Here is a 5,110-nt window from a genome sequence, read left to right on the forward strand (position 1 = left end):
CCCCGAGTAGCAAAGCTGGACTCATTTTAATAAATACTATGCACCGAACGCGTCGTTTTATTATATATACATTTTATTTCTAATTCGATTTGATTTTTCGCGCCACGGAAGTTTCGTGGATAAGAACGGAAGTTGGGTGAAGAAAAAATATTGAAAAGAAAAACACAACACAAAATTTTGGTCAGCTATAGAATGATAACGAATCGTTCATTTTTTACGAAACTTTTTTTAAATAAAAGTTTTTTTAATATCTTTGAAAAGTAACATTGATTCGCCTGATAAAGCAACGTAATTTCAGTAAGATATAAGTGTTTGAATATTTTGTAGAGATTAGAAAGCTCCATTTCAAAGAATATAAGGTTGCGGTGCGCTCGACAGACGACAGCGCGTATAGTACTCTAGTACTTATACTTGCCATCGGGGGCGCTGCCGCGCCCCTTGATATTTTTGTTTACAAAAAGCCATTGTTGAATATACATTAAAGTGTGTAAAACAATCAACATAGTATATGCATATACCAGCTATAAGTCTTTCATTTAGTCATCTAAACCTCCCAATTTGTTTAAACATAAGCCCGTCCGATAATAGAGTAACGGCGCGGGTGTCCAATGATAGGCGAAATAGAGATCGACTTTCCATAATTTAAATAATTAGCAGAAAAAATTGACGAGCAAACATAACGACTATTTTTTATTTTGTGTATACACAACCTAAATGTTTTCAATATTGACAAAAAATTTTCTTTTATCTGATGATTGATTGAAAAGAATAATATTTTATACACATTGTGAAATAGGCAATTTAAAAAATTCTCAAAAATGTGAATGTAATTCAAGTAATTTTCTAATAAGTTTATACTTAATCACCTTTTCGAGTACTATAAAGTAACTTTTTTAAACATGTTGCATTATGTACTTGAAAATAACTTGAAAAATTTCAGTCAATACTTATATGAAAGGTACTTACAAGTCCTTCTTAGCTCGACACACGATGAAATGTGTAATTGAGCTATTTATTTTAAAAATATCGGTATATGTCCCACGCGTTGTGAGAATCTGATGATACGGCAAAATTCGAGGGCCAAGATTGATGTTCGCAAATGAATTGCAAACGCCACATTTAGTTTTTATCACAATGTTCAAAGAACCGAGACCGTATAATTATCAAATTGGGACAACAGTCATAGTAGGTCGCATTAATCATACAAGAGAACAGCGCCTAGAATCGTTATAGAAAAAAGCTGCGATGCAGGTGAAGGAGCAAAAGACGAGAGAATGCAGTCCGATTCCCCGACAAAGTGGTAGATTAGCCGGCTTGGCGGAAAGCGAAACCGGTGCCAAAAGTGTCTAATCAGTCAAGGCGCCGGTCAGCCATAGTTTGAAACGCGCCAGCACTGCCAGCAGCACACATCTCATGAGAAATGACGTTCCCGTGCGAAACATAATATCTTCGGACCCCGCGCGCGCGGACCTGCTTATAACGATTCCGAATGTGGCCGGAGAGAGAAATTGCAGGAGACCGGAGCTTGATACGCGCGGGTGGGAGAGGGGGGGGGGGGGGAGGTGCGAGATGCAAAACGACGACGCTGAGGAGAGATCTCCATTTTCTGGCTGCAGCGCGCGAGCGCGAACCCGCAGTTTCGGGCAGCGAGAAGAGCTGCCGCTGTTGCTGCTGCTGCTGCTGCCGACGCCGAACACCGAGTGAGAGAGAAAAAACGAACGAGAAGGATGAGCTCGAGGGCGGATAGTAAAAGTGAAAGAGTGAGCCAGCGGGTGGATGTAGAAAGAGAGAGTGAAGATCGAGCGAGCGAGCGACCAAGGCATAGCCGAAGAGGAGAAAAAAACAAACGGGAGAGAAAGAGAGGGAGAAAGAACGAGAGCTGAGACTCTGCAGGTAAAGGTAAGCGAGAAAAAGAGAGAGAGAGAGAGAGAGAGAGAGAGAGAGAGAGAGAGAGAGAAAGAGAGAGAGAGAGAGAGAGAGAGGAGGAGGAGGAGAGCAGGAAAGATAATGACGACGGTCGGCGCCTCTCCGATCATTCTTCAGTCTAGCGCAACGACTCGTATTTTTTGCCGAGCGAGAAGACGTTAAAATTGCTTTAATGGCCGTCAGGCTGAGTGTGAGAGAGGGAGAGAGACGGATAGCCGGAGCCTCCTTAGGACTGAGCTGCAGAGAAAGAGAGAAGGACGATGCTTTGGAAACCAGGTACTGTACACAGGTGCTTATCTCCTCTCCTGACATTTCGTACTCGGCGCTGCAGACGAATGATCTCCTTCGTCGACGAGCCGCCGACTCTCTTCACGAGGCGGCAGATAAAGGAAGAACGATTAAGCGAAAATTGATAATTACTTCGCGATTAGATAAAAATTACCTTTAATTTCGAAGCGCCTCTCCCTCTGCTCCCGATTTTCCATCCATTAATTTTCCGGCACCTTGACTCCTGCTCGAGGGCGACTTCCCTTTGAAGATCTATAACGCTAGTAGCTGTCCTGTCTGCCCATTGCCGCTTGATTTCGCGTGTTTTTCGCCAAACGTTGTAGTGAGATAAACTCGCGACTCTCTCTAGCTTGTACCTGCGCACATAATATATGCAAGCAGTTACGTCGTATCGCGGATAATATATTCACCGGATCACTGCAACTATATATTTCTGTCGCAGAGTTCAATTAGCTTTTATTTTCAGCAAAAAATACCAGCGTCTCTCTCTCTCTCTCTCTCTCTCTCTCTCTCTCTCTCTCTGCTCGGTGTATTGCAGCTTGACTCGATTCCCGGAATAGAGCAGAGCCGCTTCGTTCCTCTTTCGAAGCTTCGCGCCGTTTTCCGCATTATTAATGCAGACTCATTTTTACATAGCGTTTCGGCTTCTTTTTCTAAATATCTGGACAATTTTATCCTTGTGATCTTAATTGGACGTCGTTAAAGCGGACATGGTAAACAAATGCGAATGACAAACCGTTCATAATCAATTTTTTCTACGCATTTTATCTTCCGAATCTACCCCCTCGGCGGCCGGAGGCATCTTAAAATCCTATATTTTGGTATTTAAAACAGAGAAAATAAAAAATTAATTACCTTCTAGTACTGCAGATTAAGATCCCGATCGATAAACATGCTCGATTTATACGAATCGTTCAATTCCCAAACGGTTTAAAAAATCCAGCTTAAAAATAACAGGAGAATGTTTACGACTACTGCATAATCTTTGAAAAAATATTCTCGGACGTATAGAACGTACGTGACTCGTAAAAGCTCGACTGCGTTATCACTGGCTAGTCCCGACCATAAGCACACGTACTCGTCACGAACCGTTACTAAATTACGCGAGTACTGCTATTTTCAAACCCAAAGCCAAACTGGGGAGCTCAACGAGTGTTTTTCATGTTTTTCAACAACAAAAAATGTGAAACAAATAAGTTTATAGGACCTTAACAGTAGCTTGTTATGTTATCTGGTCAGTTGTGAGACTATAACAAATCATCGCGCGATATGGAGACCCGTCGTAACTCAATCGGATGTTTAAAAAAGCCGATAAATAATTTTATTCCGATCGGGGGAAAATGAGTTAGGCGATAAAATAATGACGTCCCCCGCGGTCATCAGACAAATGTTAGACGACCGATGTCGCCCGAATGTTAATTCACAGCGCCAAGCCCCAAACATCTTAATATGCGCTCGAGGATGGAGACGAGCATTGACGGGCGCGTGAAAGAGGTAAAAAAGGAACGGTAGGCATGAAAAAAAGGCTCGGATGAAGCAGCTCCTTCGGGCGACAACGGCGGATAGGAAAAGTCATCCATCGAGCGGCAGTGGGTCAACGGACGACATCCACCTGCAGCGGCAATAAAATTCCTCGCTACCTGCCGGCGTTTCGGAAGCGTTTCTTTTCTCCCGGTTTAATCGGCCTCCGATGCGACGGGCGCGAGAGGGAGTGCGACCCGGCCGTATAACCAGCGCCCTACCTGCGCGCGGCTGATCGGCATAGGTGTCGCGCAAACCCACGTGGGGGCAGAGAACTGCCACATTATAGGCCGCACGCGCCGAGACGCCCGCAGACCTGCGATCCGCTTCCTTTTCTCTGCGGGCTTCGCCGCCAACACGAGCGAGCCATCGGGGGCATCCTCCGCTGCGCTCCTTATTCTTTCTTCCTTCCTTTCTCTCCTGCATCCCCCTCGATGCGGCCCGAGCTTCGTGGATAAACCTGCAGGCTACGCAGCGGGGACAGTAGGAGGCGCCCGTGCAGCAGGTTCACCTCTTAATTCTCGCTATTATACGGGGATTCCGGCGCCACGTGCCACTGTCCGGCTCTGCCGACTGGTCAACCATCGACTCCGCTGCTGCCGGAACCAGATCAATGGTGATTCCCTCTCGCTCTCGAGTCCCGGCATTTTTTCTCTTACGTCGCACGGAGGAGGCACGGAATTGGAAATGCGCACGAGAAAGGGAGATGAGACGATGCAGTACCATCGCGCCCAGTCGTAAGCGAGTCGTTAGGCTCCGGCACTTATGTGCTTATGCAAATGGCCAAACGATTACTGATAAATGCGGCTAGTATCGCATAATAATAACATCCAAGCCCCAATATGCGCTTCACGTATCGCTTCGAAGCTCCAATTACCATCACGAGCATACGGGCAAAATAAAACTTTGTATGATACTCGAGTTCGCTTATGGTAATAATGAGCAGTCGTACGCACAAGAACGGGTATTATTATCGCACGCTCGCAAAGGTAGTGCTTGCGCATTTTGGAAAATGCCTTGATTTCAGGCTCATTTATCGCTCGCCGTTCGATATTTTACGTCCGAAAAATCTGCGAATGGCTCGCAAAATAAGATTGTTTATCAAATTACAAAGCGTATCGACATCAGCAGCGATAGCGTACATTTCTTTCACTTCGTGAAGCATTGAAAATTCAATAGAGGCCGCAGTACTCTGAAATTTCCTTAGATGGCGCTGACGTGCGATTTTTGAGATACTCCCAGCGAGAGACAATTCGTGTACAACATCGTCGAAATTCACATACGAAGAGTAGTAGATTTCATTATTCGCAAGGCTGGCCCTTTGCATGTGAACGCTATCATGTATACGGGATGAATTTCGAGCGATGATTGGCTC

The 5,110-nt window shown here is 45.0% G+C and overlaps 1 long non-coding RNA gene across 1 annotated transcript; it reads right to left on the reverse strand.

Moving 5' to 3' along the window:
• Positions 1-759: 759 nt before the first annotated feature.
• On the reverse strand, positions 760-3,311 carry LOC116417819. The gene is made up of 3 exons (XR_004228065.1): positions 3,070-3,311; positions 2,369-2,570; positions 760-2,293 (listed from the first exon to the last, which is right to left on the reverse strand). It is a non-coding gene; the product is annotated as an uncharacterized LOC116417819 (long non-coding RNA).
• Between the last annotated feature and the right edge of the window lie 1,799 nt (positions 3,312-5,110).

This window comes from Nasonia vitripennis (assembly GCF_009193385.2).
Source record: "Nasonia vitripennis strain AsymCx chromosome 1 unlocalized genomic scaffold, Nvit_psr_1.1 chr1_random0009, whole genome shotgun sequence".
Lineage (NCBI taxonomy): Eukaryota > Metazoa > Arthropoda > Insecta > Hymenoptera > Pteromalidae > Nasonia > Nasonia vitripennis.